This window comes from Mesoplodon bidens, assembly GCF_964165515.1.
Source record: "Mesoplodon bidens genome assembly, chromosome: 4".
In the NCBI taxonomy this organism is placed as follows: Eukaryota; Metazoa; Chordata; class Mammalia; order Artiodactyla; family Ziphiidae; genus Mesoplodon; species Mesoplodon bidens.
In genome coordinates, this window is record NC_138160.1 from 50746485 (window position 1) to 50768860 (window position 22376).

Below are 22376 nucleotides of genomic sequence, written 5' to 3' on the forward strand. Positions count from 1 at the left end.
TCCTGGACTTGGATGACTGTTTCCTTTCCCATGTTAGGAAAGTTTTCAGCTATTATCTCTTAAAATACTTTCTCAGGCCCATTCTCTCTCTCTCTCTTTCCCTTTTGGGACCCCTATAATGCCAATGTTTGTGCGTTTCATGTTGTCCCAGAGATCTCTTAAACTGTCCTCATTTTTTTCATTCTTTTTTCTTTATTCTGTTCAATAGCAGTGATTTCCACCATTTTGCCTTCCTTTTCACTTATCCGTTTTTCTGCCTCAGTTATTTTGCTATTGATCTCTTCTAGTGTATTTTTCATTTCAGTTATTGTATTGTTCATCTCCGTTTGTTTGTTCTTTAGTTCTTTTAAGTCTTTGTTAAACATTTCTTGTATCTTCTCGATCTGTGCCTCCATTCTTTTTCCGAGATCTTGGATCATCTTTACTATCATTACTATGAATTCTTTTTCAGGTAGATTGCCTATCTCCACTTCACTTAGTTCTTCTGGGTTTTTGTCTTGTTCCTTCATATGCATCATATTTCTCTGCCGTCTCATTTTGTGTAACTTTCTGTGATTGTGGTTTCCGTTTTGCAGGCTGCAGGGTTGTAGTTTTTCTGTCTTCTGCTGTCTTCCCCCTGGTGGATGAGGCTGGCTAAGAGGCTTATGCAGGTTTGCTGGTGGGAGGGACTGGTACCCACCCACTGATGGGTGGAGCTGGGTTTTATCCCACTGGTGGGCAGGGCAGTGTCTGTGGGTGTGTTTATTATGGGGCAGCTGTTTTTTCAGGAAGACTTGGAACAGCCTCTCTGCTGATGGGTGGGGCTGTGTTCCCACCCTGTTGGTTGTTTGGCCTGAGGCATCCCAGCACTGGTGCCTATAGGCTGTTGGGTGGGGCCAGGTCTTGGTGAGAAGTTGGCAGCATCCTAGAGGGCCCACGCCAATGAGCAGTTGCCAGAGCCGCCACTGCCAGTGTCGCTGTCCCCACAGTGAGCCACAGCTGCCCCCTCCGCCCCCGCCGCCTTCGCAGGGGACCCTCCAACACTAACAGGGAAGTCTGACCCAGTCACTTATGAGGTCACCACTTTTATCCCCGGGTTCTGGTGCACCCCAGACCTTGTGTGTACCCTCCAAGAGAGGAGTTTCTGTTTCCCCCAGTCCTGCGGAATTCCTGCAGTCAAACCATTGGCCTTCATAGCCAGATTCTCTGGGGTCTCCTCCCTCTATTGATACACCCCCAGGCTTGGGAGCCCCACATGGGGCTCAGAATTTTCACTCCTGTGGGAGAACTTCTGTGATATAATTAGTTTCTAATTTGTGGGTTCCCCTCCTGGCGTGTATGGGATTTGATTTTATTGCAATTCTGCCCCTCCTACTGTCTTGTTGTGGCTTCTTCTTTGTCTTCAGATGTAGGGTATCTTTTTTGGTAGGTTCCAGCATTTTTTTCTTGGTGGTTGTTCAGCAGTTAGTTGAACTTTCGGTGTTTCTGTAAGAAGGGGTGAGCTCATGTCCTTCTATTCCGCCATCTTGCTTCCTTCCCCCAATGTTATTTCTTTATCATTACTACTCAGCCCTGAAGACTGGCCTAAGAAGAATAATTTCTCTTTCATTTGAGGCACTATTTCCATTATTATTTTCATTTGAGGCACTATTTCCATTAGTGTTTTCAGAAATGCACATACATGCTCCCATTTTTCAGTTATGGTAAAATACTCAGCTTTCCAATTCCTGACAGATTTCATTATAGTATTATAGCAAATGTTACTCAAATAGTCACCTTGCAAAAAAAGTAAAAAACATCTCAGGGGAAAAGTTTGGTTCATTTTTTAAAGCTCAGAATTTAAAATAGGCTTTGTAAATAGCTCAGAGAAAAAGAGAAATTATTGAATTTTTAAGCTCTCAAGATATAAAATGTAATTATTGATTTAAAGAATTCTGTTCATTAATTCAGCCTTATAGCAAATGTTATTAAGTTTTGGACAAACAACTCAGCCAGGCCTCTGGTTGAACTGTGCTTCCTAATACAAGGTTATGATCATTTCCATTCCCTACATGTGCTCCTTTTCTATTTATTTTATACTCCAGAGACTTTTCCTAACCCTCTGACAAAGGCCCATGTGATGAACAGTTAACATTTTAAAATCGTTATTATATGTGGTCCCTCCTTCCTCTTTCCCTTACCAGTCATGTTACAGAAGCAACATCATTAGATGTTAAAATATTCATGTTTTTAGTTTCCCTTGAAAAATCTTCACCGTATATCTTTATTTTACCTATTCCTTTATTTAACTAATGTTTGTCGAGTTCCTGTTTTATGCCATAGTTCTATGCTAAATTCTGGGGTTAGAACACGGTACTTACCTTGTGAAGTTTTACAATTCAGTGGGAACACACTTGCCAGTATGATATACGAAAACAGTGGTTCTAATGGAAGTGTGTGTTCAGGAACAGCAGGCGTGCAGGGGAAGGAGATCTTTCACAAAAGAGAATGATGTTGGCACTGTATAATTTGATATCCCTTTAAAAATTGGTATCAAATGGCATAGTTTGGTAAGGTTATTTAAAAGTACCCAGACTCAGAGCTATTTGAAATTACTCTGACATAAAAGCATCAGTGAGATTTTGAAAATGTTAGAATTCTGTACCTTTCAACCAGTTCCTAATTCCATTAATTAAAACATAATTGGGCTTCCCTGGTGGCGCAGTGGTTGAGAGTCCGCCTGCCGATGCAGGGGACACGGGTTCGTGCCCCGGTCCGGGAAGATCCCACATGCCGCGGAGCGGCTAGGCCCGTGAGCCATGGCCGCTGGGCCTGTGCGTCCGGAGCCTGTGCTCCGCAACGGGAGAGGCCACAACAGTGAGAGGCCCGCGTACCGCAAAAAAACCACAAAACATAATTAATACAAAGCTCACCTAATTAATACATAAGGCTCACCTACTGAGAGTAATAGTCTTCTGTTCTATTTCTACGTTCCTTATAAATCCCAAATGAGTAGCAATTTAAAAGTTGTTGGAGAGCTGATGAACGCAAGAGATGCATGTCACAAAAAATTGTATCTCCTTCCTCCAACTTCAGGAAAAAAAGTTTATAGGGGCATTGAAAGAATACTGTATAAGGACGTGCTGTCATTCCCTCTTGCAAGAACATCGGAATAACAACTAACTGCTGAGCAGTCATTGAAACGAAGACACTGGAACTCACCAAAAAAGATACCCCACATCCAAAGACAAAGGAGAAGCCACAATGAGACGGTAGGAGGGGTGCAATCACAGTGAAATCAAATCCCATAACTCCTGCGTGGGTGACTCACAAACTGGAGAATGCTTCTACCACAGAGGTCCACCCACTGGTGTGAAGGTTCTGAGCCCCATGTCAGACTTCCCAAACTGGGGGTCTGGCAACGGGAGGAGGAATTCCTAGAGAATCAGACTTTGAAGGCTAGCAGGATTTGATTATAGGATTTCAACAGGACTTGGGGAAACAAAGAGACTCCACTCTTGGAGGGCACACACAAAGTAGTGTGTGCATCGGGACCCAGGGGAAGGAGCAGTGACCCCATAGGAGACTGAACCAGACCCACCTGCTAGTGTTGGAGGGTCTCCTGCAGAGGTGGGGGGTGGCTGTGTCTCACCGTGAGGACAAGGACACTGACAGCAGAAGTTGTGGGAAGTACTCCTTGGCGTGAGCCCTCCAAGAGTCTGCCATTATCCCCACCAAAGAGCTGGGGTAGGCTCCAGCATTGGGTTGCCTCAGGCCAAACAACCAACAGGGAGGGAACCCAGCCCCACCCATCAGCAGACAAGCAAATTAAAGTTTTACTGAGCTCTGCCCACCAGAACAACAGCCAACTCTACCCACCACCGGTCCCTCCCATCAGGAAACTTGCACAAGCCTCTTAGATAGCCTCATCTACCAGAGGGCAGACAGCAGGAACAAGAAGAACTGCAATCCTGCAGCCTGTGGAACAAAAACCACATTCACAGAGAGATATACAAGATGAAAAGGCAGAGGGCTGTGTACCAGATGAAGGAACAAAATAAAACCCCAGAAAAACAACTAAATGAAGTGAGATAGGCAACCTTCCAGAAAAAGATTTCAGAATAATGATAGTGAAGATGATCCAGGACCTCAGAAAAAGAATGGAGGTGAAGATCGAGAAGATGCAAGAAATGTTTAACCAAGATCTAGAAGAATTAAAGAACACAGATGAACAATACAAAAACTGAAATGAAAAATACACTAGAAGGAATCAATAGCAGAATAACTGAGGCAGAAGAATGGATAAGTGACCTGGAAGACAGAATGGTGGAATTCACTGTTGCGGAACAGAGTAAAGAAAAAAGAATGAAGGGACATGAAGACAGCATAAAAGACGTCTTGGACAACATGAAACGCAACAACATTCACATTATAGGGGTCCCAGAAGGAGAAGAGAGAGAGAGAGGACCAGAGAAAATATTTGAAGAGATTATAGTCGAAAACTTCCCTAATGTGGGAAAGGAAATAGCCAACCAAGTCCAGGAAGCACAGAGAGTCCCATACAGGATAAACCCAAGGAAAAACACGCCGAGACACATAGTAATCAAAGTGGCAAAAATTAAAGACAAAGAAAAATTATTGAAAGCAGCAAGGGAAAAATGACAAATAGCATGCAAGGGAACTCCCATAAGGTTAATAGCTGATTTCTCAGCAGAAACTCTACAAGCCAGACGGGAGTGGCATGATATACTTAAAGTGATGAAAGGGAAGAACCTACAACCAAGATTACCCAGCAAGGATCTCATTCAGATTCAATGGAGAAATCAAAAGCTTTACAGACAAGCAAAAGCTAAGAGAATTCAGCACCACCAAACCAGCTCTACAAAAAATGGTAAAGGAACTTCTCTAAATGGGAAACACAAGAGAAGAAAAAGACCTACAAAAACAAACCCAAAACAATTAAGAATATGGTAATAGGAACATACGTATCAATAATTACCTTAAACGTGAATGGATTAAATACTCCATCCAAAAGACACAGGCTTGCTGAATGGATACAAAAACAAGACCTATATATATGCTGTCTACAAGAGACCCACTTTAGACCTAGAGACACATACAGACTGAAAGTGAGGGGATGGAAAAAGTTATTCCGTGCAAATGGAAATCAATAGAAAGCTGGAGTAGCAATACTCATATCAGATAAAATAGACTTTCAAATAAAGAAAGTTACAGGAGACAAGGAAGGACACTGCATAATGATCAAGGGATTGATCCAAGAAGAAGATATAACAATTATAAATATATATCACCCAACATAGGAGTACCTCAATACATAAGACAACTGCTAATAGCTATAAAAGAGGAAATTGACAGTAACACAATAATAGTGGGGGAGTTTAACACCTCACTTTCACCAATGTACAGATCATCCAAACAAAAAATTAACAAGGAAACACAAGCTTTAAATGACACAATAGACCAGATAGATTTAATTGATATTTATGACATTCCATCCAAAAACGGCAGATTACACTTTCTTCTCAAGTGTGTACGGAACATTCTCCAGGATAGATCACATCTTGGGTCATAAATCAAGCCTCAGTAAATTTAAGAAAATTGAAATCATATGAAACATCTTTTCTGAGCACAATGCTATGAGATTAGAAATCAATTACAGGGAAAAAAACGTATAAAACACAAACACATGGAGGCTAAACAATATGTTACTAAATAACCAAGAGATCACTGAAGAAATCAAAGAAGATATCAAAAAATATCTAGAAACAAATGACAATGAAGACATGATCCAAAACCTATGGGATGCAGCAGAAGCAGTTCTAAGAGAGAAGTTTATAGCTATACAAGCCTACCTCAAGAAACAAGAAAAATCTCAAGCAATCTAACCTTACACCTAAAGGAATTAGAGAAAGAAGAACAAACAAAACCCAAAGTTAGGAGGACGAAAGAAATCATAAAGATCAGAGCAGAAATAAATGAAATAGAAACAAAGAAAACAATAGCAAAGATCAATAAAACTCAAAGCTGGTTCTTTGAGAAGATAAACAAAAGTGATAAACCATTAGCCAGACTCATCAAGAAAAAGAGGGAGAGGACTCAAATCAATAAAGTCAGAAATTAAATAAGGGAAGTTACAACAGACACTACAGAAGTACAAGGCATCCTAAGAGACTACTGCAAGCAACTCTGTGCCAATAAAATGGACAAACTGGAAGAAATGGACGAATTCTTAGAAAGTTTTAATCTTCCAAGACTGAACCAGGAAGAAATAGAAAATATGAGCAGACCAATCACAAGCACTGAAATTGAAACTGTGAGTAAAAAACTCCCAACAAACAAAAGTCCAGGACCAGATGGCTTCACAGGTGAATTCTATCAAACATTTCAAGAGGGGCTTCCCTGGTGGCGCAGTGGTTGAGAGTCTGCCTGCCGATGCAGGGGACGCAGGTTCGTGCCCCGGTCGGGGAAGATCCCACGTGCCGCGGGGCGGCTGGGCCCGTGAGCTGTGGCCGCTGGGCCTGCGCGTCCGGATCCTGTGCTCCGCGACGGGAGAGGCCACAGCAGTGAGAGGCCCGCGTACCGCAAAGAAACAAACAAACAAACAAAAAAACATTTCAAGAAGAGCTAACATCCATCCTTCTAAAACTCTTCCAAAAAATTGCAGAGAAATGAACACTCCCAAACTCATTCTATGAGGCCATGACCACCCTGATACCAAAACCAAGCAAAGATACTACAAAAAAAGAAAACTACAGACCAATATCACCGATGAGATGAATATAGATGCAAAAATCCTCAACAAAATACTAGCAAACAGAATCCAACAACACATTAAAAGGATCATACACCATGATCAAGTGGGATTTATCCCAGAGATGCAAGGATTCTTCAATATACGCAAATCAATCAGTGTGATACACCATATTAACAAATTGAAGAAGAAAAACCATATGATCATCTCAATAGATGCAGAAAAAGCTTTTGACAAAATTCAACACCCATTTATGATAAAAACTCTCCAGAAAGTGGGCATAGAGGGAACCTACCTCCACATAATAAAGCAATATATGACAAACCCACAGCAAACATCATTCTCAATGGTGAAAAACTGAAACCATTTCCTCTAAGATCAGGAATAAGACAAGGATATCCACTCTCACCAATATTATGCAACATAGTTCTGGAAGTCTTAGCCACGGCAATCAGAGAAAAAAAAGAAATAAAAGAAATACAAATTGGAAAAGAAGAAGTAAAACGGTCACTGTTTGCAGATGACATGATACTATACATAGAGAATCCTAAAGATGCCACCAGAAAACTACTAGAGCTAATCAATGAATTTGGTAAAGTTGCAGGATACAAAATTAATGCACAGATATCTCTTGCATTCCTATACACTAAAGATGAAAAATCTGAAAGAGAAATTAAGGAAACATGCCTATTTACCATTGCAACAAAAAGAATAAAATACCTAGGAATAAACCTACCTAGGGAGACAAAAACCTGTATGCTGAAAATCATAAAGACACTGATGAAAGAAATTAAAAATGATAGCAACAGATGGAGAGATATACCATGTTCTTGGATTGGAAGAATCAATATTATGAAAATGACAGTACTACCCAAAGCAATCTACAGATTCATTGCAATCCCTATCTAATTACCAGTGGCATGTTTTACAGAACTAGGATAAAAAATCTTAAAATTTGTATGGAGACACAGAAGACCCCGAATAGGCAATGCAATCTTGAGGGAAAAAAACTGAGCTGGAGGAATCAGACTCCCTGACTTCAGACTATACTAAAAAGCTACAGTAATCAAAACAATATGATACTGGCACAAAAACAGAAATATAGATCAATGGAACAGGATGGAAAGCCCAGAGATAAACCCACACACCTATGGTCAACTAATATATGACAAAGGAGACAAGGATATACAATGGAGAAAAGACAATCTCTTCAATAAGTGGTGCCTGGACACAGTGGTTGAGAGTCTGCCTGCCAATGCAGGGGACACGGGTTCGTGCCCCATTCTGCGAAGGTCCCACATGCCGCAGAGCGGCTGGGCCCGTGGGCCATGGCCGCTGGGCCTGTGCATCCGGAGCCTGTGCTCTGCAACGGGAGAGGCCGCGGCACTGAGAGGCCCGCGTACCGCAAAAAAAATAAATAAATAAGTGGTGACTGGAAAACTGGACAGCTACATGTAAAAGAATGAAAGAACACTCCCTAACACCGTACACAAAAATAAACTCAAAATGCATTATAGACCTAAATGTAAGACCGGACACTATAAAACTCTTAGAGGGGAAACATAGGAATAACACTCTTTGACATAAATCACAGCAAGATCTTTTTTGATCCACCTCTTAGAGTAATGGAAATAAAAACAAAGTAAACAAATGGGACCTAATGAAACTTAAAAGCTTTTGCACAGCAAAGGAAACCATAAACAAGGCAAAAAGGCAACCCTCAGAATTGGAGAATATATTTGCAAACAAATCAACGGAAAAAGGATTAATCTCTAAAATATATGAACAGCTCATGCAGCTCAATATTAAAAAAACAAACAACCCAATCCAAAAATTGGCAGAGACCTAAATAGACATTTCTCCAATGAAGACATACAGATGGCCAAGAAGCACATGAAAAGCTGCTCAATATCGCTAATTATTAGAGAAATGCAAAGCAAAACTACAATGAGATTTCACCTCACACCAGTTAGAATGGGCTTCATCAGAAAATCTACAAACAACAAATGCTGGAGAGGGTGTGGAGAAAAGGGAACCCTCTTGCACTGTTGGTGGGAATGTAATTTGATACAGCCACTATGGAGAACAGTATATAGGTGCCTTAAAAAACTAAAAATAGAATTACCATATGATCCAGCAATCCCACTACTGGGCATATACCCAGAGAAAACCACAATTGAAAAAGACACATGCACCCCAATGTTCATTGCAGCACTATTTACAATAGCCAGGTTATGGAAACAACCTAAATGCCCATAGACAGACGAATGGATAAAGAAGTTATGGTACATATATAAAATGGCATAGTACTCAGCCATAAAAAGGAACGAAATTGGGTCATTTGTAGAGATGTGGATGCTTCTAGAGACTGTCACACAGAGTGAAGTTAGAACGAGAAAAACAAATATCGTATATTAACGCATATATGTGGAAACTAGAAAAATGGTACAGATGAACCGGTTTGCCAGGCAGAAATGGAGATACAGGTGTAGAGAACAAATGTATGGACACCAAGGGGAGAAAGCGGTGGTGGTGGGGGGTGGGGGTGGTGTGATGAATTGGGTGATTGGGATTGACATGTATACACTGATGTGTATAAAATGGATGACTAATAGGTAACTGCTGTATAAAAAAGTAAAATTCAAAAAAAAAAGAATAGTATAATGAACACCAGTGTACCCTTCATCACCAAATTGTTCCATTTTGCCACATTTACTCCTTCCATGCCTCTAAGACTGGCATTTCTCTACATATCCACTAATATACCATTATATACTGAAGAAAATAAATGCAATAATATCTAATAGTTTCTATTCCAATTTTCCAAATGCCCTCCAAGTTGTATTTTATATCATGCCCGTTTTGTTTATGGTCTGGAATCCACTGAACATTTATATATTGCATTTGGTGGTTTAGTTTTTAACTCTAGAATAGTCCTTTACTCATGTCATTGGCGCTTTTTTGAAGAATCCAAGGTAGCTCTCTTGTAGAATCTCCATTACTCTGCAGTGTTCTAATTGTTTCCTTGTAACTGGATTCAGGTTACACAGGAATACTGTCCTAAGCCTCATAAACCGTCCTAGGTCTCATAAACTCCATTATTGTTATGGCACACCTCAGCCAAGAGTCCTCTCTTTCTCTTTCCCTCTCTTTATCTCCCCTGCCCCCTTGTGTTTTTAAAAAGTATGTAGATCTTTGTGAACACCTATGTAACCTGAATTCACATGCCACCTAAAAATGAAGAAATGAAGGCAAACAACTGCCTTTCTCTTTGTTGTTTTTGGATTTGTAAACGTTTGGCAAAGAGGCAAATATGCAACAAATAGTTTTTTTTTTAACACTTCACAAATACGTTATCATTTTTGGTCTGAACTTAAAAAGCAGAAACATGCCACACTTTAGAACATTTTCTCTTAGTGTGGTTTAGGATCAGCTGGCAAAATAGGGAGAGAAAAGAAAATAATCATTCCTTAAATGTGAATCTCTGATCTCGGTACTTCCATAGGACTGTGACATCGGAAACGGCAGTTCAAAGTTACCTTTTTCCTCTTAAGAAGAAACTGCATTCTGTCCCAAACACATCCAGGTTAGTATGCACAACCTCATGTCCCATGACAGCCCCGTGCAGTTGTCTGAAGTTGAGCTTTTGAGCCCTTGAGGTGAATACCCTAATACCCTGGAAAAGAGCTCTAGCTATTGGTCTGAATTTCTCTGATTTTGCTTCTGGGCAGTTGAACTCCTGGCCTAGGAGACTCTTATGGTCTGAAGCACTTGGGTAAAATTCAGAACTGAGAGTCATTGACTACATTTTCTCTTGAATCCTTTCTTACTGTAACAAGTAGAGCGTTTCCAGTTAGCCAAAGATCTTTAACAAGCAAGATTTGTTCCTTGTTCCAGTTAATGCCTGCATCCAACTCATTTGGGCCTGTTGCAAGTTATTTAGCCAAGTGGGCTTTGAAGAATTGTCTAATCCAAGAAGGAATGTATTGATGTCTGGTCATCTAGCCCTTTTTTCCTTCAAGGTGAAACATTGATTTTCATGCCACTTTAATTTCCCGGTAGGGCAAAAATAGAACGCAAGTAACTGCTAGAACAGGTTATGGGTCCAGTGAGGCTTAAAGCACTTATATCTGTCTGCCACTAGGACGATGTTTTAAAGCTGGAAATTAGCCTTATGACTAGAAGTCTGCTTGTTGGGTTTTTTTATTGAAAGGGGTTAAAGCAGGTAAGTCTGGAGATGAGCTGTGAGTAGACCTGCCAGTGAGCTGTTTGTTTTCTCAATAGCTTTAGCCTGAGTCAAGATCAGTATCTCATTTCAGAAGGGGCAGGTCATTTCCACAGTGCTCTCTGGGCTGGCCCTAAAGTGACTTTTTTTCTTTCTTTTTTAATGAACATTGCAACTTAAGCAATAATCTAGAAGAGCAAAACTTTTTGATTGACAGCGAAGTTGTAGCTCATAAATGTATACTCTGAGCTCAGAAGCATATTGACAGCCAGCCAGGAAAGGAAAGTCTGTTGACAGTTCAGGAGGTAATCACAAACTAATTATGAGTTCTGTTTAGTCAAGGAACGCAGCTCGGTTTCTTTCTTTTTTGGATTGAAAGGCATATGTCTTGTGCTGTCTGTGGCAGTGAAATCAGTAGTGTGAAATGGCCTTTCCTTCAGCCTTGTGTGTTCTTTACTCACACACAATGCATTGAGAAGTGCTGAACCAGGTGAGCAAATCCAATATTTTATTATACTTACTAGATAAGCCTGCTAAAGGCAACTCACACTATGGAAACCCAAACTTAAACTTACTGCAGTAATAGATTAGGGAATTGATTATTTTTATACCTTTCAAAAGGCTTCTCCTTGTAGATATATGTAAAGGCAGAAGATAGGCTTTTTATTTTTTTTGTTGTTGTTGTTTTATTTTAATGTTTTTAGTTAAAGAATTTCAGAGTAGGAAGGGAATCAGAGAGAGAGGATCTATTCTAACCTTACCATTTCACAGGTGAGGAAATGGGCCCTGAAAGGTGAGGCCTATAACCTTGGGTTCCTAGTACCTCTTCCAATGTACTTTCAATTGTATCTCTTTTTTAAAAATGTTATTGGTTGCCTAGGTTTACAATTTACATTTTTACTAATCTAAGTCCACCTTCAAATAGCAGTATTCCTGTGTAGTGTAGGTATCTTATAGCAGTGTTCCCACTTCTCCCATCCCACTCCTTATGATGTTGCTGTCGCTCATGTCACTCATCTATGTGCTGTAATCACCCAATACATTGTTACTATTACTTTAAACAGTTACCTTTCAGATCAATTAAGAATTTTAAAAAGCCACAAAGGTTTGATTTTACCTTCATTTATTTCTTCTCCAATAAGCATCCTTTCTTCATGTAGATCTAAATTTCTGATGTATCTAATTTTCCTAATCCTAACCCTTTTAACATTTCTTTGCAGGGTGGGTAGGTCTTTTGATGATAAATTCTCTCAGTTTTTGCTTGCTTGAGAAGGTCTTTACTTATCCTTCACTTTTGAAGGATACCTTTGCTGAATGTAGGACTCTAGGTTAGTATTTCTTCTTGCTTGCATAGTTTTTGAAAAGAAGCCCACTATTGTTCTTATCCTTGTTCCTCTGTAGGTAAAATGATTTTCCCTCCCTCCTCTTCTTTCAAGATTTTTCTCCTTGTCTTTGCTCTTCTGAAGGTTAAATATGATATGCCTAGATGTCAGTTTTTGGTTTATTTCTGTTACAGTGTTTTTGACTTCTAACATTTACTTTTGATTTTTTCTTAGAATTTCTGTCTCTCTGCTTACAATACCCATCTCTTCATGCATGTTGTCTTTTTCATTACAGCCCATGACATACTAATGGTAGCTATTTAAAAATCCCTGTCTGAGAATTCTAACATCTATGTTATATATGAGTCTCATTCTGATGCTTGCCTGAGATCTCTGATTTCTTGCTTGATCACAGATCTTGATCTGCCTCTTAGCGTGCCTTTTAATTTTTGGTTGAAAGCTGGACATACTGTGTTGGGTAATAGGAACTGAAATAAATGATCTAGTGTGAGCAGGTATTCTAATCTGGGTAGGAGTTAGGCTGTGTTTAATGTTTAATGTTAGCTCTTGGTGCCAGAGGTTTCAAACTGTCCTAGGGTTCTTGTTTTTGTTTCCCCTCTTTGACTTTGGGCTCCCTAAGTACTTCTCCTCAGAGAGGACCTGTGTCTGGTATCTATTTTAGCAGCAATCCACCGTTATACTGGAGCCCTGTTGGTGTGGTAGAAAAGTGTGTGGGAGGGGAATGTTCTCTGATCTTATGATTAAATCTCAAGTCTTAGTGGGCTTGAGTGTCTGGCCTGTGACCACCGTGTGTTTCTTTCTCTTGTTTGTTTTAAATCAATCAATCAATTAATTAATTAATTTTTGGCCGTATTGGGTCTTTACTGCTGCGTGCAGGCTTTCTCTAGTTGCGGCGAGTGGGGGCTACTGTTCGTTGCGGTGCACGGGCTTCTCATTGCGGTGGCTTCTCTTGTTGTGGAGCACGGGCGCTAGGGGCGTGGGCTTCAGTAGTTGTGACTCGTGGGCCCTAGAGCACAGGCTCAGTAGTTGAGGCGCACAGGCTTAGTTGCTCCATGGCATGTGGGATCTTCCCAGACAAGGGCTCGAACCCGTGTCCCCTGCATTGGCAGGTGGATTCTTAACCACTGCGCCGCCAGGGAAGTCCCACGTGTTCCTTCTTGGATAGCCGTCTTGTCCCTCCGAGGTAAGACACGAAGGTGAGAAGGGGCTGGAATGAGAGGAATGCCCTTTTCCCATGCTTTAGGACAAGGGTCTGGTAAAGTCTTTTCCCTGGGGATTGGGCCTTTGTTATGGAGAAAGCTCTGGGTATATTTCACAAGCCTGATCCTTCCCTTCCACCTGCCAGAGCCATGAGTGAATCTTTCTCTGACTTTACCAGGAGAAATTGGTGGGGCTCCTGGAGGTAATACTCACCAAAGTGAGTGCTTCCCCTAAGACTGTGGTCCCCAGAATTGATCCTACCAGTTTATGGCTCTGGCACTTCTGCTCCAAGTAAGTAGCTTTTGGCTGTGACTCTGGATTTGCCTGTCTCTCCACATTTTGGGGAGACAGTTTGCCCTGCAAACTGAGTTCTCTGATGAGTCCAAGAAAAGTCATTGGTTTTCAGTTTGTCCAGGTTTTTCCTGTAAGGACTGGAGTGATAACTTCCAAGCCATATGTTGGAGCCGAAACAGTCCAATGTACTCTCTATATGGCCTTCCATAGGTTATATATATATATGTATAAATAACCTATAGATGAACATTCAGAGAAGGAAAACTCAAAAGACTAGCAATTTTGTTTCTGAAATAATTTAGAGATAGCAGTTGAAAAGCTGATAAAATGCAAAAACCTTTCAAGCCAATTACATTGTCAATTGCTTTTTAATAACATTTTTTCCCTCATTATAAAAGCAACATATGTTTGTGGTAAATAGCCGTGTGTGACTTTCTCCAGCAGTATCGTTCTGTTCAGCTGTAGCCACAGAGTTGGGTTCTAGCGGATGAGGCTGTTAGAAGAGGATGAGGGATTTAGAGCCAGATGATGGACAATGGATTCTAAGACTAATGAAAGGGAAGTAAAGACAGGGGAAGGCAAAAGATAGGGTAAATGGGAAGTCCGAAGGACTGCAGATCCTGATGGGGTTAGAACAGTGGTTGCAGGAGTGGTTAATAAGTAACTTGGAAGGACTGGCAGGCAGAGGTAATGAGAGACAGAGATACTGAGGTTACTGCTTCAGAAGGAGGAGCAGTTTCAGTGATGACAAGGGTCAGTGTGGGACCCTGGCAGATATTTCTACTCGATTATATTAGTCATTCCACTGCTTCTACCCTTGCAGGAGGTCAACACCAAAGGAAAAGGTTTGTTTGTTTTTTTGTTTTACAAAAGGGAGGAGTAATAGTCTGGAAAAATATGTCTGAAAAGCACCTAGCACAGTGCCTGGCGCATAGTAGGTGATTTACAAGTGAGTGGGTTCTCATTTGACTGTTACTCCCACTGCTGAGCTGTGTCCATGCTGTATAATGTTATTTTAGAACTTCCTGAAACCAGACTAGGAAATGCCTGTTTTGCTAAGTTCAACTTCATAATGAATGGTGGTTTTGTTTGGTTTTAATTAATTAATTTATTTTTGGCTGCATTGGGTTTTCGTTGTTGTGCGCGGCTTTCTCTAGTTGCAGTGAGCAGGGGCTACTCTTCATTGCGGTGCACAGGCTTCTAATCGTGGTGGCTTCTCTTGTTGCGGAGCATGGGCTCTAGGTGCGTGGGCTCAGCAGTTGTGGCTCGTGGGCCCTAGAGCGCAGGCTCAGTAGTTGTGGTGCACGGGCTTAGTTGCTCCGCAGCATGTGGGATTTTCCTGGACCAGGGCTTGAACCCATGTCCCCTGCATTGGCAGGCAGATTCTTAACCACTGCGCCACCAGGGAAGCCCCATGAATGGTGTTTTGGCAAGATTTCTGTGGTGTGGTTTAAGTAACATCTTATAGTCAAAATCATTCTCTGGGACTACATTTCCAGTGTTTAAGTCATGTTCCAATCATTGTTTGATGCTATTTCCATTTACCTTTTCAGAAATACATCCATTCTGTAAAGTGAGAAATACAAATTGTAACAACATTCTAAAAGATAAGTATGTCAGTTTCCTAGGGCTGCTGTAACAAAGTACCACAAACTGGGTGGTTTAAAACAACAAATGTATTCTTTCATGATTCTGGAGGCTAGAAGTCCAAAACTGAGGTGTGGGCAGGGCTGGTTCCTTCTGAAGCCTGTAAGGGAGAATCCCTCCTTGCCTCTTCTCGTGTCTACTGACTCCTTGGCATTCCTTGGCTTATAGATGCATCACTCCAGTCTCTGCGTCTTGTCACGTGGGCACCTTCTCCCCCTGCCTCTTTCCTCTTATGAGGACAACAGTCATCTCAACTAACTACATCTGCAGTGACCCCATTTCCAAATAAGGCCATATTCTGAGATGCTGGGGGTTAGAACTTCAACAATTCATTTTGGGGGGGACACAATTCAACTCCTAATAGATGGATTTAAAAGAACCCATACTAAATATTTCTCTTTTCACATTGTCCTGATGATGATGTTTCTGATAACTAGAAGCTCCAGTTCTGTGGATGAACTTGCTGCTCTTAAAAAGAAAACCTATTTCTGAATGCACTCACGAAGAGTGAGAGGAGTTTTGCCTCGGTTTAAGGGCTGAATCTCTGCAGCCAGGAGCACCTTGCTGCTATGGTGGCGGGGAGTTTGATGTGGTGAACACAGCCCCTCAGTAGTCACAAGCTCCCTGCAAGGCAGTCGAATACTCAAGGTTCATTTACTAATCTTGCTTCCACATTGTTGCTTGAAAGTATAAATAATTCGTTGCCAAATCTGAAAGATGTTCCTTGGTTTCCATCTTAATGTTTTAGTTAGGTTAAATAACAACCAGGAACCACACTTAGATGTTTGTGCGAATCTGCACGAGCACAGCAGGCCTGTTTCGATGAGTCTAAGGAGAATGCAAAATGAATTGCAACAAATAAAATCTACTTCGGCACCACTGAGTTCAATTAAAAATGATAATAGAATTCAGGCTGTCTACAGCTGCACTAAACTTAAGCTCCATTCTCCATTTGGCCTCCAGAAAACACAACAACAATGACATTCAATTTGGCTGCTGTTTTGAGTGTGTACTGGAAGGAGCATGGACTTTGGAATCAGATCTGAATTTGATTCCAGGCTCCAAATCTTGCTTTACCCCCCATGGCAGGCAGAATAATGGGCCCCAAAATGTCTGTACCCTAATCCCTGGAAACTGGGATGGCAAAAGGGACTCTACAGGTTTTGATTAAGACCTTGAGGTGGGAGAGTGTCCCGTATCATTCAGAGGGGCTCAGTCTAACTACCTGAGTCCTTAAAAGCAGAGATGCTTTCCCAGCAGTGCTTGGAGATGAAGGAAAAAGGGTCAGAGATGTTGTTGACTTTGAAGATGGAGGAAGGGACCATGAGCCAAGGAATGCAGGTGGCCTCCGGAAGCTGCAAAGGAAAGAAAATAGATTCTGTCCTTGAGCCCCCAGAAGGAATATAGCCCTGCCAATGCCTTGATTTGGGGGCTTCTGAACTCTAGAACCAAAAGATAATAAAGTTGTGTTGTAAGCCACTAATTTTGTGGTAATTTGTAAAATAGCAATAGAGAACCAATATATGCACTTACTAGCTGTATGACTTTCTGAGTCTTGGGTTTCTCATCCAAAATATATATATAATAATAATATTGATCTTGTGTAGTTTATGTGCAGATTTACTGAGATGATGTATGTAAAGTCCATTGTTAATCATTCCACGACTTAGTGTCAGGAGTCCATCCTGAGGAGTCTGATTATTTTCTCTCAGGTACCTAGCCTCCAATTTGGGCCTAGCTGCCAACAGGTGAGTGGTTGCACCTGGTTCCATGGTCCATGCCTTCTAGTCAAAATGTGATGTATGAACCAAGCAGTATCACACTCAGACTGGGACCTTGTTGGAATCACTGAATCTCAGACCACACCCCAGACCGACTGAGTCAGAATTGATCTTTTTTAACAAGGTCCCAGATGATTCATATGCACTTTAAAATTTGAGAGGCACTGCACTAGTGGTTCTCAAACATCACATATGTTGACAGAGCAAATGCCTGGGTCCAGAATTTATGAGCATGAGGCTTCAACATCTGTATTTTTAATATGCTTCCTAGTTATTTCTGATGCATAAAGGGTTATAACCACTGGAATAAATACTTAGAGATGTACTTTAATATATGAGATTCAAATCAGAATTGTAAAATTTTCAATTAATACCTTTTTTTCTCTTAAGGAAAGCAGCTATGCTATGTAAGCGTTACTAAGTGCTGCATTTTAAACAAAATACATCAAAGAATAGCAGAGACGCTTTCTCACTAGTTCTTAACTAGTTCTTAACACTTTCTCACTAGTTCTGATTCCTGTCCTGGCTTTATCAAATATACTTGATTAGACTTCGTAAGATTCATCCAGCTTCGCTTCTCTTAGAAGCAGTACTTCCTAGACAACTCCACAAATGTGGAACCTTGGCATTAAAAACCCTTGGCTGTTTTCTCTTTAGCAAGAAAGATCTAACCACTTAGTAAATTATCAGAAGACAGACAAGAGTTTTTGGAAAGCTTTCTCCGTTCTGGGAGTACCTGCATCTCTTCCTCCATAGACAGAAACATAAGAAGAAATCTCGGCAGTTGTAATTAGGGCAGCCCGGCCACACTTCCATGACCCAGAGCACAGAGTTGTATTCCAAGAATGGAAACTAGCATGGCTTCTCTTCAGCACGCCCAGGGCAGAAGATCCAGAGTCTGGAGAGAGTGCTCAGATTCAGACTCTTACCCTACCCAGGAGCTCCAAGTCCAAACAGCTAGATAAGGGCTATAAGCAAGAGCCAAAATCAAGAATGAGGGGCTGAGAGCAAACCTGGGCAGGAAGGCAGCAGGTTAGAAGGCAGTGATGAAGCTGCTGGACAGTTGCCACAACTGGCTTTGAGGAGCCTTCTTTACTAGGCAGCAGGGACATGAGGCAGATGCTCTGGACTGCCTTTTAGGGCAGGGGGGACGAGCACTGTACCCTCCAAGATTCCACCACGAAGAGCAGAGTGAGCTGGGACACAGGCCTAACCAAGGGGGCGTCTAGAGGAAACTTTCCATTGTAGCCAGTGAGGGCTTGGCAGCCTGCACGCTCACTGCAAGGGCTGTTGATGACCACAGTCTTTCCAGGCTTTCCCAGCTCTAGAAAGTCTCCTGAGGTCCCACCAGACCCAGCTCACTGACCCAGAGCCTATCAGTTGTGGGTCTGGTAATGCAGGCCTGGGCAGGCCATTCTGGGGTCTCTACCTCACTGAACAGAAAACACTGTGGCAGCATTTTTTTTTTTTTTTAAATTTCTATTGGAGTATAGTTGACTTACAATGTTGTGTTAGTTTCAGGTGTGCAGCAAAGTGAATCAGTTATACATGTACATATATCCCTCTTTTTTAGATTCCTTTCCCATATAGGCCATTACAGAGTATTGAATAGAGTTCCCTGTGCTATACAGTAGGTCCTTATTAGTTATCTATTTTATATATAGTACTGTGTATATGTTAATCACAATCCCCTAATTTATTGCTTCCCCCCATGTTTCCCCTTTGGTAACCATAAATTTGATTTCGAGATCTATGAGTCAGTTTCTGTTTTGTAAATAAGTTCATTTGTATCATTTGTTTAGATTCCACATGTAAGTGATATCATATTGATATTTGTCTTTCTCTGTCTGACTTACTTCACTTAGTATGATAATCTCTAGATCCATCCATGTCACTGCAAATGGCATTACTTCATTCATTTTTATGGCTGAGTAATATTCCATTGAATATATGTACCACATCTTCTTTATCCATTCCTCTGTTGATGGACATTTAGGTTGCTTCTGTGTCTTGGCTATTGTAAATAGTGCTGCAGTGAACACTGGGGTGCATGTATCTTTTCAAATTATGGTTTTCTCCAGATATATGCCCAGGAATGGGATTGCTGGGTCGTATGGTAATTCTATTTTTAGTTTTTTAAGGAAACTCCACACTGTTCTCCATAACCATTCTACCAATTTACATTCCCACCAACAGTGTAGGAGGGTTCCCTTTTCTCCACACCTTCTCCAGCATTTATTGTTTGCAGAGCTTTTGATGATGGTCATTCTGACCGGTGTGAGGTAATGCCTCATTGTAGTTTTGATTTGCATTTCTCTAATAATTAGTGTTGTTGAGCATCTATCCATGTGGTGGCAGCCTTTTTATTAACAGAAATTACAAATTTCCATTTTGGTTAGAAAAAGTAGCAAGTCATACTTCCTTCTACACTTCCTTCAGAGTCCTGAAGTATGTATATGATACCTCTTCTTTCATTAAGGTTGCCCTCTCCCACAATAAACCATCTAAAAGACATTTAAGCAAACCCCATGTGGTGTAAAACAGAGATATAATATTTTGCCACAGAGGCTCCAGGGGCCGACTGGACACTTGACTGAATTGTATTCTCTGCTACTGGCTGGCTGTGGCTTAAAGCTTGTGCAGTTACATGCTCCTGGCTACTCAGCCTTTGGGTATTTCTCCTTCGCCTCTCTTTCCCTTCCCTGGTCCTTCCTTTCTTACTTTCCCTTGTCTTACCCTTCCCTTGTCTTACTCTCACATGCAGAGTTCCTAACCACTATTGTCTAACCCCATTAAATCATATCAAATTACATATCACCCTCCTGTGTAATTTCCAGTGTGATTCTATCATGTCAAACCAGAAGATCAGACTCCTTAGAGGTGGGAGTTGTCAGTGCCATAAAATCCAGAGGAGAGAGAGCCTTGGGATAACTCAACTGGACCCTTACCCCACTGGAGCCCGTCTTCAGAAACAACGTGTGCTGGTGGAACACAAGGGTCTGGTCTCCTCTCAAGTTGTACTTCTCACTGTAGGTGAATATATGGGATTCTAGTTTCATTGAAAAATCACATAAAAGTCAGAGTCAGAGTGGTTCAAAGTCACTCACTAGGTGCTCCTATTCCTCAAAGAATACCTCCCTTCACTCTGCACCCATGATTATAATCCAGCAAACAACAATGACAAAGATAATTTTGACGGTGGTACTATTTAATATGATTCTCACAATATGAGTATTATTTCCTCCATTTTCCAGTTATGAAAATAGGCTGAGAAGGGCCCTGGGTCCTACGGCTGGTCGCTGATATCAACTGGGCCGCCTGACCTCGGGCCATGCTCTTCACCACATCATTGCATGGCCCCCGGGCCATCCATCAGCCATCTCCCTCCCCGGCCTCCTCCCCCGTACTCACCAGGCGCTATCTGGCCTGCTCTGGCCTTCACACAGCCTTCCCACGCATGCACCACCTCTCCCGGTGCCCCATCCCCACACACAGGCACAGTCTCTCTCTGTCTCTAGGATTTGCATGGTCTTGGGTTGTCTGAACGAAAAAGACCCGCCAGAGCCCACACTGGTGCTTCATGGGTCTGTAAGCCAAAACCTCCAGGTGAAGGGAGAGGTGCTCCCTCCTCCAGCTTCTAAGGCCATTCTTGCCAGTGCACATGCCCACGGGGTGCAGTGTACATGTGGCCGGCCGGGACCCGGGCCCTGGAAGGCTGCCCACCTCCGGCTGCCCAGCTTGTCTCTGCTCACCAAGATTCTCTGCAACTCACTGCTGTCCAGGCAAAAGGCAAAAAAAAGCACAATATCAGAACTGTGATTATTTCAAACGGATAAAGAATCCTGTCTAGGTAACCCCATCACCCCTTCATAGTTGCCAGGTCTGTGTGATTTATGCAAATGACCTGCCTGTGTTTGCTGGAAGCAGATGTTGGCATGTGCGAAGTAGCCTTCCTTGTCAAGGCTAAGGACTTCTCTCAGGAGAGGTCTGAGGGTAGGAAGCTCTGTTCTTTGGGCCAGAAAAACCAAGATTGAGCAATTAAAAATTGCAAAGCCAAATTTTTGAAAAGCAATTCTGCCAACATCCCAGGACCCAAGTCAGACAATCTCTTCTGAGATCACCGGGCCCCCCTTCCTGCTAAGGGCCACTAATGCCATCCCACTTGAGCATGCAGGGACAGCCTGCAGAGGAGGTGCCATGAAGATAATGCAATTTGGCTGAATCATTTGAACGCTCTGCTGATACAGCAGCAGCCCCGACCTCCAGAGCCTAGCCTTGTTCATTGAGTAACTATGGCCCAGTACTTACTACATGCCCGGAATGGTTCTAAAGCTTTACATCTACTAACTTGTTTACTTTTCATAATAGTACCCCCTCCACAGAGAAGACATTGTGTCCAAGCGGTTGAGTGATTTGCTCAAGGGCACAGCAAGCAGGTGGCAGAGCACAACTTTGAAGCTGGGCTTTCAGCTCCAGCGTCTGTGCAGTGGAGGATAAATCAGGATCCCGTATGCTTCCTGCCTTGTCATCTCTGCAGAGAACAAACACCCCAGGATAAAATGTTATCAAAACAAGGCAGGAGGAAATCAGGAGTTTGGAACCAGGCACAACACTCCCTCATGGGCGGGTAGAGCTTTGCGTGTTACACAGCACTTGGGTGTGGGGAGTGGAGCTGTACATAGAAAGTCATTTGCTTGTGGCCTTATTTGTGATGGAGTGTGAAGCTGTGAAACTTGCTGTCCTTCATTCATCACCAGCCCCCTCAGATTGCAGAGAACAAAGATCCCCAGATCATGAGGTGAGGCACAAGGCGAGGCATGGTGCACCCTGGGCAGGAGTGGAGGACACCGTACAGCAGACCAGCGAAGCTGCCTGGTCCCCTCCCCGCTGCAGCTCCTACTGGCCCCCAAGCAGGAAAGAGAAGTGGGGGCTTCCTGGAAAACAGAGGTCGAGTGTCTGGGAGGGGCACTTGGCCTATTTCCGCCCCCCACCCTCCCCCCAAGGTCAGAGCTTGGAGAAGTCTCCCGTGAGGCTCCGGTGACTGGCAGCAAGGCTGGTATCTGCCTCTCACTGGAGGTAGGGTGAGGCCAGAGCAGCTGAGCCCGCTGGTCACGTAAATGACCCTCACCTTCCCCCAGCAGCCGCTGCTGCCCCGT